We start from the raw sequence: 14,120 nt of genomic DNA, 5'->3' as shown, positions 1-14,120 counted from the left end.
GATGTAGCTTCTGCCTTTTTTTTGGTTATTTCATCTTTATGGGCATAAAAAATATTTATTCAGTGCTAAGGGGACCGATACTGCTAATTTTTTTTTTTTTCCTGGTGGAAAAGGAAAGCTGATTTGCTTTCAATGATCTAATTCAGTAAGAGTTCTTTAATACAGCAAAGACATCTGGCATGAATGTAAGCAGAACATTTGGAGGATTTCTTTTTCGTAGCCAATCGCTTGGTGGTAGAAAATGGACCATTATGCTAGATAAGGAGGTTTTAGAATGGTTGAAGCTATCATTTAGTTATGTAAATTACATATAATATATTTGTAAACCTTAAATTTGTTAAACTAAGCAGTAGTGTATTAGGTATGATGTCCTTTGAAAGTTTGTTTCCTGTGAGTGTAGTTTTCTAGATGGCTTTCCTTGTCTCTCAAAGTTTCCTTATACATTAAGAAAGTTTGCTAACATATTCACATTCATATGTTTAAAAGATATATTATGATGAAAAAATCAATGTGGAATTGTGAAAACTCTTACTACAAATAAAAGCACTCAAAAGAGCTTGATTGCAGAATTAATAACGTGATAGTTCTAGGAAAAACGCTGCAATGGTAAATTAAATTCACTGTCTATAGATGAAAATGAAATAGTTTTTTTGCATTATGCATGAGGTGGTATCAGATGTGCAGGGATGTTACAGAAAATTGGTGTTTATCATGGATATTCCAAATAGTAAATTAAATGTCTTTTCATTTGAATGTAGTTAATTTTCAGTGGGTTGGAAAGGGTGCACCAAGAATTAGATCTTTTGTTTTTAGTCCACTTAGTCATGTATTTTTTTCTTACTACATTGAAATTGCTTATTTTATTTATAATTTTGAGGCAGTTATTCTATATAGAGCAAGAATATCCGTTGGAAGACTGGAGTGCGTTGAATAAAATTTTGTGTGTAGTGACGTAACCTGCTCAAATGTGAGTTGAAATGTCTGGATAAAAGAAAGCTTCTACTCTGCCTGTAACAGGTGGAAACCAATCACACACTTGGAATCAATTTTAAGGATAAAATAAAGCCTCGTAATTTATAAGAAGCTTTAATAACTCTGAACGCTTTGTATTTAAATATGATTTTAACTAGGTTATTACCTGTTCGGACAGATACATCTCTCTTCTGATAGGCTTTAATTTTAGTAGTCTTTCTGTTCACACTTGGCCACAAGCCTCTGGAATTGTCTAAGGTGCTGGTATTCTTCAACATAACAGCCTCTGAGCTACTTTCAGCTTCTCTTACTCAGATATACTTAAGGGATGCTTACCTTTCTCATCTCAGATGGTATAAATTATAAAACTGTGATTTATATCACTGAGTTATAAGGACTTTCATGTAGGCTTATGCAGTAATTCGGAAGCCCATTTTTGTGTGTTTCATATATGTATTTATGACTCTTCTATTAGAATGTGTATGCCTGATGTTTATTTCGTGAAGCATTTTCCTGTTTCTCATTTGCTAAGACAGTGTATTTGGGGAAAAGTATACTTTAGTTGTGTAACCTAATGGATTTTCTCAAAACCTAAGTTTTGAAACAGAGTGTAATTGTGTTCGGAAGGTTTAGTTAAAACATTGGTGTGTTTGAGACAAACTTTCTTCAGGATATACAGTGCAGAGCACAGACACAGTTTGGAGATATTTTAATAAATTTCGACTCAAATGATATGTGCATTGTTAATGCTATAGCCAATATAATCTCCTCACATTTGTCATATTTGTTTTCCTTTTTTTTGCTCAGGTTATATCTTTAAAATGTCTTAAGCAACCTGGCCTTTCTGAGTAATTTTTTGATATTTATGGTTGAAATGAAGAAAACATTTTTGCACGTTAAATGGTATGAATTTAGAATTTGTAGAACCGTATATTGCATTGTGTATTTCATCATGTCATATATTTAATTTGGGAAATTGTATGATGAGGATTGTAAAGTGCGTTTTTCCATTATTGGAATCAGAAAAAAGATCTACAAGTAGTTTTATTTTACTTTTTCCTGTGCTGTGTAATTCATTTATCTGTTTTTAAAAATCTAAATTTTACAGAATACTAACTTATCACTGGTGGTTTATGAATATATCTTTTTTTCTTACCTGATTAAAGCAACTTAATTTGATTTATCTATATATCCTTTTTATGATTAGCTTACCTAAAGTTGTTGCCTTGAAGTAAAAAGCAGCTTTCTCATTTGGGGAAAATATGCATTGGGGAATGTATGCATTTTCAGAATGGCGCTACTGTTCTTTTATTTTATTTGGCATCTGAAGATGTGTTTAGTTTTTGTTAATAAATTGATTTGATCTGTTAAAAATTGTTTAATGAATGATTCAGGTAGGTAATCAGAAGAACTTATCGAATACATTATTGGTTGGAAATAGTAAAGGATATTTTCATGCATTCTTTAGATTTTAGAACACTTCATAGTGTACCTATTTTTATTCCATTATATGACACTGGGGATATTCATTGGATCAATCAAACAGGAACCCTTCACTATCGTCTTGGCATACATTTGTGTGTATTTTACACTTTTCATATTTGTGGTTATAAAACTGGATCATGTTTAATGTAAAATATTTCCTTTTGTGGTCTGTTAAAATTTGAACTTACCATTCCTAGATATATTATATCTTAATTTTATCGCTATCCAACTTGGGTGATGCTTTTCATAAAAATCAGAAACCATTTGTATGTTACATTTTTTAAAATCATAAAAAAGCAAAATGTAAGTGAATTTTTTTTTTTAGTGAAGGAAATTCCCCACACCGCCTTAACTTTGACATGGAGAAAATTCTGTGGCCAATTTAACCTTTAGGATTGGGATTGTATAAGAATAATCAGTTTTTTGGAAATCCAGAGTTCATGATGTTTAAAATAGATCACTTCTTATGTTTTACATTGTTGAAGGAAGAGTATTATGATATTGGTAATATAATGTGAATACTTTTGTTATAGCTTCTAAAAGTTGCAGTTTATCATCTTTGGTCTTAGATGCAGAACATCTTAGAAATTTGTAGGTATATTATTTTAAGGCAAAATTAGTAGATAAATAGAACTGCAACGAGTAGAAAATAAAGTAATATCCTTTCCAGTGTTGTTGCGTTTAATAGAATAGTTATCATTACACTGTGCTATGCGTTTAATTTTAGTATGATCAAAGTTGCTGACACATAACGTATTTTTCTTTAAATCTTAAAGTTCTGCTATTGGTATTTGTCATACTACCTATTGTTGTGAGTTACTTCATATTTTGTCTCTCTATATCCTCAATTGAAGGAGGAACCGTAATCTTTCACTTAGACATTCGTATATCTCTAAAAATTTGCTGTATTTTTAATACTTCATTTCTCATTTCAAGGAATAGAAAATCGTGACATGCAAAGGAGTGTTACTGGCATAGGACAGTCTATATTGAAATTGTAGTTTGTGAAAGATACAATTTTTATACTTAACTTATGTAAGCAAATGTTTTGTGGCATGGAATTTTTAGAAAGTTTGAATGAGCATTAAAAACCTTAGCTGTTCATTTTATTTGATTCTTTTTTGATTCATTCTGATGTTGTGTCTTCTGTCGTCGGTTTAGTAAGTTATGGAGCATCATTAATTTACACTGTTGGTGTTTACATGGATTATATAGTGCAACGTCACTTTGAAATTTGCTATTTGAAGCCTTCTGGATTTTGGAAAAATAGCTCATTTAAAATTTGTGACACTGTAAGGAAATACAATACATCTAACAATGTTGCCTTGCAAATACCACCCCCAAAGGATTTCAGGAATAGTTTAGAAATAGTGAACACAATTGGTGAAATAGTTCAATATTTATGTATTGAAGATGTTTTGTATAATATACAGAGAGGAAGATGATCTGTGCCTTGGGAGCTCTAAGCAGTATGTGGTATCACTAAAAACCTGAGCAACAAACCACCAATCGAAAACTTGTCTATCTTATAGTTCTTTTCTTTTCTTTTGCTCTGGCTTAACAGAATTAATTTTTTAAGCTCTTGAATGACACAAATAACATTTATTGGATGAAATATGCCACTTGTTAACTAAAATTCAGCACTAAATAAACGTTTTTCCTTTTTGTTTTTGTACCATAGAGTCTAGTCTAAGTTCTTTCCAGTTTAGTGGAGCTGTGTTTTAAAGCACAACTTTTATGAGCAAGTGCAGCTTTTCAAAATAAAATTGGGGGGACGAGGGTGGGAGATTTGTGCTTGATTGCCATCTCATTTCCATCTTTGGATACAGCTCTAGCCTAAAGTTAAAACAACATCTGCAGAGATCTGACTGACAAACATCTCTCTGGGACTCGTCACTGCAGCTTGCAGCAGGTGCATTCAGCTTTGCAGTCTTTTCCAAAAAGAGGTTAGTTTGTTCTAACATTTATCGGTAGACCAGTGGGAGCAAATGACTAGAGAGAAGAGGTTGGTTGTCACTTGTCCAGTGCTGGGATCCTACAGGTAATTGGACTGGACTGGCGGGAACCGCAGCAGCGTGTGTCTCACACTGCACGCAGCTGCCATGCAGCTTAATTAACCTGACCCTCAGAGACTGAAGTGTCACGGTGTAAAACGCAACACACGAGAAATGAAGCAGTCCTTTTCAGTACTTCCTGATGCCTGGGTGGGGGAAGTTTCTATTCTCTTCATCTTCTTCTTTAAAGATATGGCATCAGCTTTTCCATGTTTTTGGTATGGAAATATTTGAAACTAAAATGATTTCTCGGGCTCTGATAGAATTCACATAAAAAGCAGATGGGGGCTTTAGGTATAAAAGTCAAAAAGAAAATAACGTTAAGTCCGAAGTATTTAAATTTCCCCATTCCACAAGTACTTTTTCAAATCATGAGTGAGCGGAAATAAGTGAGAGTACATTGTAGTTCTTTCTTTTTTTAATCTTAGATTAACGTTCATTTATTTTTAAGGAGAAATAACCCATGTAAAATTAAGTTGTCTCTTTTTAGTGTGTTAGGGGCTTTGGCGAGCAAACTTTGCTGAGTGTTTTGAAGTGTTCCAACAAACAAGACAGGTATATCATTAAAAATATTTTTGGGATGTTTCAACATAATATAGGAGTGCTGTTGAAATGATTCTTTACTACCCTTTATTACAAGTAAATTAAATTTTGATTCATTTAATAAAAACTCTAAAAATTTAGTCTGTCATTTATTTCTATTGTTTTACATTTGTTAATCTGTTTGAAATACTGACTTACAATATGCTTTCATGGCACGTATAGAAGTTTCTTGTGTGTTCTAATAGTACTCCCAATTAATGTAGGTGTTTCATCACAGCCCCGTTTATTAATAGTCCCTTGGATGGAAAGCAATTCCTAAGGTAAAAATGTCTTTAAATTAAATCTGGCAAGGTGCTATACTACTTTAAAATAACTCAGAACTTAAAAATATCATTTGGAGTCTTTGTGGAGCATTTTTGTAGTTTTGACTTTTCTGTTTTACTAATTTGAATTTTTTGGTATCCATTGAATATAATTTGTGAATTACCCAAGAGTAATTAAGTTTTGGAGTTTGCACAGATTTTTTGTAACCTCTATACTTGTCTTGAAGGAATTTTTACCAGTATTGCCAATAACTGTTTAATTCTGAAGTTGCTGTTTGTAACAAAAGTCTTTTAAATTTTATTTTAATTAAATTATGAATAGTTGGTAACTTTTTGGTAAATAGTAATATAAATACTAATTATGGGAAATGAGACTAGAATAATCATCTCCAGAAGTCAAGAGAATCATTCCACAATTTTAAACATATTTCATTTTTCAGTTAAGATTTTTCTTTTTTGACATTGTGGACTATTGTTTTGTTATTAATTCTCATTAATATAAAAATGATTCTTTAAAATTTCATATATATCCTTCATCATTTTAAAATTGATAAAGAATGGTAAGAATAAACATTTTCAGACTACAAAGTTAATAAAAAGGAATATTTGTACACTGACAAAATTTTTGAGATATTTTCAATATTTACTAAGTTTCAAACCACTATATGGATATCCTTTTCCATAACAAAACTTGGTCATGAAAACACACAATATCTGCACTCCATTATTGGTCTTTTGCTGCTTCCTGTGGGGCCTGTCATAGTATCATTGACAGGACCAGATGAAAAATGAAATCAGTATCTTGAGTTTTTTAACAACAAAATGATTCAGGTAAGATTATGTGGTGTGGAAAATAAAACTTTTTTTACCCTTCTTACACTAATTTTATTCAATAATTGATATTTAAAAAAATATTTTTCTTTCTTATTTGAAGACCTGTTATATGTTTTACTGATGTTCAGTATATTTGTAATTTCTAGTGAATTTTAGTCTGAACTCAGTAATTTTAAAATTTTGGACTGTAGTTCTTTTTTTACTTATGAAACAGCATACTTTTTGAAGTTTGAGGAATAACTTTTCTTTCTGTTTTAAAGATTTTTGAAAACAGCTGTACATTGGAAGCCCCATAATTCTTTTGCAGAATGAATTTTCCCAGAATGAACTTAATAATTAAATACGACTTCAAATCCTGCATCCCCTCTAGGATATAATAAATGCTGACTCTCAGTTGATTCAATTTTTAAAAATTATTCTTATCTTAAAGAAGAAAGTTGTCTTCATTTAAATTGTTAATAATTTGCTGCTCTGGAAATTAGATTTGGCGGTGACTGTTTTAAGATCTGGTAATTTGGGGGCAGAGCAGAATAGAAGGAATGGCGTAGTGCATTTCATTAACGTAGAATAGTAGAGAGTGTGGTACGTGTTTTTGTTTTTGTTTTATGTTACTAAACATTTTAGAAGAACTGTAGCCTTTCAAATTTGGTTATATTCACTCTTAAAATACTTGTTTTTGAAGGAGTTAGTGTTGGAAGCCAGTGAGGTCTTACTTAGAGACTGTTCATTCGCATACTTAATTTTAATTATTCTTTGTAAAATTCTTGTTTTTATTTGTCTAAGACTTACAGTTTTTAAAAAATTTGAAAGTACAATCTTTTAAAAAACCCAGTTTCATTCTTTAGTGTGAGAGGTGTCTGGAAGCTTTTGTCTGGTTAATTATCGTGTGTATATATCAGATGCTTCTCTGAGCCCTTGTGTAGACAGCTCTTTGGTCATCATGACTAGCATTATTACAAAGTGTCTGTTCTTTGTAAAGGAATATGAACATGTTTTATTTTACCCTAAAAAGTTGTGCTTTGTTACTGTCTCCTTAAGTTTTGTTTTAAATTTTGTATATTATATGGCATCTCCGTCAGACTTACTAAGGGCACTTAGGAGTAATGAAGAAGCTTTCCATTTAAAGAGATTGGAAAAATCATGGAATTGTGGAACTAGATGAAAGGAGCGGAGCTTAGATAGGATCTTGTCTAGGATCTTCATTTACCAGTTGAGAAAACCAAGAGATTAAGTGATATACGCCAATAATTGTCCTGTAACTTCTAGATACGTTTTCTGAGTTTGTGATACAATTGTGGTAGGTACTTCATGCTCTTCTTATTTTGCTCTACTCTTTGTTTTCCCCCCTCCCTTTTTGGATATGACTCACTGAGGAAGTAAGTCTTCACTTTTTCCCCTTCCTACTTGCAAAATGAATATGCCCCTTTTGGATATGACTCTCTGGGGAAATGTCCTCACTTTTTCTCTTTCCTAGTTGTAAAATGAATATGCCCCCTTTTTTAAAACTAAGTTGAAATCACAGTAGTTATTTTATGGTAATTTTTTTGTTGTTGATTCGCTACATTGAAGGGCCAGAGACAGTTGCTCCTGGTCATTACCGCACGTTAAAAAAAGAAAGATATGATAGATTTTATTGCCTGGAATATAGCCTGGTCGTTTTCTGTTTTTCCCTAATTATGATGTTTGAAAATGGCAATATTTTCAGGGCAATTTGATTTCGGTGGCTTCGTTACTTTTCTTCATTTGCAAAGTTCTTTTTGGGGAGAGTGGAGCTTGTTTCCATTGTTTCTTAGCTCAACTTTTTACTTTTGGTTAAACAGAGTGTTGATGTTCATTAAAAAAAACTGTACTTTCTAAGTCAAATTCTGTTTTTAAGGATATATATTTTTTCCATCTTTTTATGAGTTAGAAAAATTTCCTTAAATATTGCATATTTGGCTGGGTATTCATAACAGTTGGTTTTAAAAGGACAAAATATTATGATTAAAAAATAAACATGAGGCTAATTATAAGACAATCTAAGTAAAACTGAAGATATATTCTACAATAATTATTAATTTAAAAAACATCAGTATTTTCTCTTTTTTATTTATTCATTTCATTAAATTGGTCCCCTTCTCAGTTAATTAGAATTCTGGTGTTGTTTGCCGTGCATTATAGGCGTGACTACTTTCTAACAAAGTACTTAACGTGAGTTTGAAGATGTTTTTCCTTCACGGCTTTAAATTAAAACAAAAAATCTTGTGTGATAGTCTTTACTTCCATCAATTGAATAATTGAATTAAGCTCCATTGGTGTGAAGGAATTTGTCCTCCTTCGTGCCTGCTCCTACATATGCTGTATGTTTCAGTGCTTTAAACATAGGTGGCACTTGAAATTTAAAGGAATGTATGTGGGAATGAATGAATGACCAATCTGAGGCTTTTACTTGTGAAGTGGTCGTATAATATCAATACAGTGGATGTGGAAGTAATTCATCTTTAGTTTTTCATTATATTTCTGGTTTCCTTTGATGAAGGGTAAGTGTGTGTGTATAACATCTGTAATTTGGATAAGTGAACTAATGAGTTCAAAAATTCACACAAACAAGAAATGGCCATAGAAGTGTTAGAACAAGGCTGGGCCAGGTATTAAGGAAGAAGATGGGGTGTGATAGGGGAATTTCCTTTCTATTTAGCATGTTGTCTTTGTGAAGAAAACGGAAAGCCAGTATTATGGAGAGTATGTCAAAGTCATCTCCAACATGAAGATCACTTTTAAAATATTCTGACTTCAGCAACATGAGTCTAAGGAATATTTATTTATTAATAAAGTATTTAAAAGTACCTGCATTACAAGATTTTGTAGTTATAGCACATTCTAGTTTGCTTACTGCCTCACGGCTACTTGTGCAGTAAGGAACAGCCTACTGCTGACATTTTTTGAGACACCTTGAAAATCAAGGATTTTTAGAGAAATGCATGAAACACAAGTGTTTTTCTTGTATTAATACATTACTTTTTGCTACAATAAACCAATGAAACATCTGAGACTTAATAGATAAATCTATTTAGTCTCATGCTTAGTCCCCTACATTTTTATAAATTCTATTTATTTTTTGAAAAGCTGGTGGAATTAAAATAACTGTATCTTAGTATTTCTTTCCCTGCTGCTTTCCCTGCCTTTCCCTGCCACCATGGCCAGATTTTAACATTTCCATAGATGTTTATTCCCCACTTTGGGGTTAGGAGTAGGTATACAATGCTCTGAAGATCTTACTCTCAAGCAGGGAAGCAATAAGAAACAACAAAGATGAAGACCTGGTTATAGTAACTTTTGATAATTATATAATGATAGAATTATGTCTCAGAGTTGAAACCACCTCTGTCAGTGGCAGAGCTTGAGAGCAGAGGGTTGACTTCAAAGCGAGCTGATGGTTTTGAGAGTTGCATTTTAACTTGCTTGGTGGACAAGAGTGGAGGGTCATTTGAAGCAGAGAGACAAAATTTAGCCATGGAGATATGAAAAATTCCTGATATATCCAGGATTACAAAAGGAGTTTGGTGTTATTGGAATAAAAGTGGATATTATTGTAGGGGGAGAGTGGGGACAGGGATATATTATGGATATTTGTTTAGATAAGAGAAAATATTACATATAAAAAAAGAGTTTGAAAAATAATCATCTTGGAAATATTCATTAGCAAGAACTATTGTAAAGAAAAAATATATCTGTCTATAAAATGATCGTAGTACTGTAATTAAATATATGTCTATTTATATAAATGTAAATACGTGATACTTGTACATTGGAGGAAGGACTGTCCTAGTTATGGAAGAGCAGAGTTGAGTAGTAGATTGAGGAGTCTGGCTTTCTGCTTAGGCAATATAAGTAGAATTAAAGAGAAGACTAACTTGTTTAGAAAGGAAAAGACTAAGGGAAAGGTGAGGCAACTAGGGAGACAGAAAAGAGAGAAGAAATATGAGAGCTGTCTTTTCTTAAGCAGTTATGTGCTAAGTGTAGAAGAAAAAGAGTCTGGGGACGGACTGAAGGACACATGTCAGTGGGCAATGTTCTGCTGCGTTCAGGAAAGCTCTGGAGAGAGTGATGTATTTGTTCAGTGTGACACACCCTGTTGTCTACGCAAGTGCATTTAACGTTAGCAACTTGAATGGTTTCTTTTACTAGGTTGCTTTGCCTTCACAGCTGTTTAGAATCATAGCTGATAAAATTTTTCTCGTTTCTTAAATTTTATGGATATGTAGACCTTTCTAACTCTCTTGGCATGTGAACAGATACATTCATTTTTAATTTGATGAAAATTAGTGATTTGTACAGTGTGCGCATTTTTTTATGTGTGAATTTGATGCCGTTCAAACACTAGAGTTTTGGTGTATGATAGAAGCAGTGGTATGCGTTACGTCAATGAAAATGAGAATTGAAGCTTATTCATTGTTAGTGGGTTCTCTGTTACGTAATTATTTTGTTTGGAATTTCAGTTGATTATTGAGATTCAGCAGGATTCTCTGATAAATATTTATTTTATATAAGAATCAGTCTTAATCGATACTCTCAAATTCAGATGAATTAAAAAGATGACTGTGAAAAATATGGCACTGTTTTTCCACTTAGAAAATGAAATTAAAAATCTATCTAGCATTTTATACTGATTTGTGAAATTATTGGCTAGTTGTGTAGAGAAACATTAAAAAATTGAACAGCTGAAGTGACGTTAAGCACCAGATGGGGATTTGAAATAAAAATATTCGCTGTGTAATCTTTATTTAAGTGCTATTCATAATTCAGTAATACCAGTTGTATAACTCAAGGTTGCATTCAATATAAAAGGGAAGCATAAGTAAAGTTTCATTGCCTTCAAATTGATAATGCATATCATGGTAGGATATCATGACTTGTTCTTAAAGGGGTAAAAAATATAGGGAAGATGACCGCATACAGTTTTTGCAGAGACCATACAACTCTCTTTGAGAAAAGTTTTGAAGAAATTTTGAATTGTTTCAAAGTAACGTTTATTTAAATTTAACATCTTTTATGAATTCTGCCTTTAAAATATTATTCTATTTTGTGTTTACACATATCTTCTCAACTGAAAATTTCTAGCCATATTTTCTTTACAGTAGTATTTTAAATTTATTCTTCCAAAGTTGTGTACCTTTTCTGTTTAAGGAGAGGTATGTTCCTCTCAAAGCTTTATCACATATTTAGTTACACTGGTGTATATTTGACATGTTGTTTAAAGACTAGAATGACTCTGGATATGAAAACACAAACTGTGATAATAAGCTCGATATGCCATATGTGGCAGTTTAGGCTGGCATATATCTCAAATGGCATGTTTAATGTACTGTATTACTAAGATTAGTAGTTTTACAGTGGAAGGCTGCTACTTTTATGATATAGTCTCCTGCTGGTGGGCTTAGAATACTGACGGACCCTTTATTTTGTAAATCCCTGTTTCTGGTCCTTATAAAAGTCTTTTTGCTGTTGAAATGATCTACCTGAGTTCTGTCTTACTAACTAACTTATTCTCTGAAGTGTATGAAAATTAATGAGAATTTTACAAATAGATAATATATAGTTTGACAGATAGTTATGAATGTGAATAGTAATCACATATATTGTATTTTTGTTAAGGAATAATAACGCCGGGATATTTAGTGTGGCTAAAAATGGCTTAGTAAAATAAATAAGAATTGAAAACAGTATTTTTATCTTTAGAAAATGACATAAGTTGATAAGAAAAGCTTCAACGTTCTATAGAGTCTTGGCAGTAAAATCATATATTAAATGGCAGCAGAGCCTTTTAAAGCAGACTGCAATAAATATTGACCCTTTATGAGAAAAATACTCAGCTTTGAAATCATATTCTAGCTTTCTTGCATGTAATTTTTTTCCCTTTGATTTTTTAAAACATTGCTTTTCCCAAAGATTTTTCTGAAGGCCCTTCAAGTAATTCAGCAGATTGCATTTAAAATAAATAGAAACTGCAATGTGACGGGGTTAATTTAGGTAACTTAAAGGGATAAATAATACAGTAAGGATTACGTATGTTTTTTGGCTACTAAACATATGCAGAACAAATAGAATTCTGTTTGAGGGAAGTTTTGAAGAAATTTTGGGTTTGGGAATTGTTTCAAGCAATAGTTATCTAAATTCAGTATCATTTAAAGGGCCAGGCTCTAAATTTCTTTGTGCACTTATTTAAACTATATCTACTATTAGTAGGAAAAGTGATGGTCTTGTTTTTAAAAGTCTAAATCTGTATAATGAACAGTTACTTAATAAAAGTGAGTAAGTAGTACATAAAAGTAGTTTATTAATCACAGCTTAATTAGATCTTATGTTTTATCACTTATTTTAGATCTTAATATATCAGTGTAGGCAGGGATTTTAATCTCTGTTTTACAACTAGGGAAAAGAACACAGTGATAGTTAAAATGGTTTGTGATATAGCAAGTTAATGATGGACTTGTTTGTTTACTCTTATTCTGTAACTTTGCATCAGACTAATAAATTTGAATTTGAAAATGCAGTATTCAAAGTTTAGGTAATATTCACCAAACGGCCACATTGGTGCATCACTTGGAAATAATTAGATATTTTTAATGAGTTGATAATTTTTTCCCTATTCGTATGGAAATCCTATAAATTTGAGTTTTGCCATTGAAAGCAAAACTGTAATCGTTAAGCAAAATGGTGACATCAAAGCAAGTTTTCTGTCCTGACCAGACCTGTAAACATAGAACCTTGATATCTTCTGTATATTTTCCCATCTTCATATTAATATTTGACCTCTAAGATAGTTTGAAATTCTGCTTATCTGAGATTGTTTACATGAAATCATTCAGTTATTTTTCATTTAGCATTGTAAGATTTTGTCTTTCACTTTTTAAATCATATAACTACTCTAGAGATCTGTTCAATTATAAACTTGAGGTTAAAAAGGTCTACTCAGACCATTAGGACCCTACTTACTATAATCAAAATTTTTATGAGGAAAATATGCTTTGGATAATACACAGTGAAGTTTATTAAGAAATTATCAAGTCAGTTCAATACTTTTTAATGCCTTCTGGGGATATGAGATGGAATGCTCCTAGAGAATGTATGGTGTCAGAATAGAGTTTGAATCTGAGCTCTGCCACTTGCTAGCTAGCGTCTGATTTTCGTAAAATCATTTAATCTTCTTGGACCTCTAATTTTCTCATCTGTGTAATGGAGATATTAGTATCTCTCACATAAGTTGTTGGTCTAGGTGCCACAAAGAGAAAAATGTAAAGCATGCCTCATAATACCTGACATACAATAAGCATTTTATGACTCTTTTTTCATCTCTTTCTCCTCATGTTTGTTACATTTAATAATACTAAATTTGCAGCAGAGATTTTAACATACAATAAATTGTAGTAATGTGGCCCTAAAAAGAAAAACAGTGCTATAAAGATTTTTTCAAAATTATTTCTTTCTCATAATAACAGATTGTTATAAAAATGCAGACAATACAGAGAAAGTTAAAGCTAACTCTCCTCATCCCAACCCTTTAAGATAATTAATATAAATAATTTAGTGTATATTTATTTTAGACTTTATAAATGCCTTTTTACATTATGTAGGTTCATATTTTTAGTTATATAATTGCAAGTAATACTTGTTATATATAGGAATAAGTTTTCAGCAAATCACTTCTCTTGGTTAATGGATTTATAGAGCTTCTGAATATTCTAAGGTGTCCTTCCAATGAGTTACGTAGATATGTTACTTGCATAGCCTAAAAACGTGTTCTTTGATAGCCCTGAAGATATGCAGAGCTTAGTTTGTGTGTTTTTTACTCATATAGTTGAGATGAAAACCAAGGACATGAATTTATAATATCGAAACACATTATAATCTCATATGAAGCATATGGGTT

The 14,120-nt window shown here is 31.7% G+C and overlaps 1 protein-coding gene across 4 annotated transcripts in view; it reads left to right on the top strand.

Annotated features, from left to right (window-relative positions):
• Positions 1–14,120, top strand: part of NOVA1 (NOVA alternative splicing regulator 1) — a 149,353-nt gene that overhangs the window by 3,689 nt on the left and 131,544 nt on the right. The window lies entirely within an intron of this gene.

The sequence above is a fragment of the Equus asinus genome, chromosome 2 (assembly GCF_041296235.1).
Source record: "Equus asinus isolate D_3611 breed Donkey chromosome 2, EquAss-T2T_v2, whole genome shotgun sequence".
NCBI lineage: Eukaryota > Metazoa > Chordata > Mammalia > Perissodactyla > Equidae > Equus > Equus asinus.
Note: the sequence above shows the minus strand (reverse complement) of the source record. Positions and strands in the feature narration are given on the sequence as shown.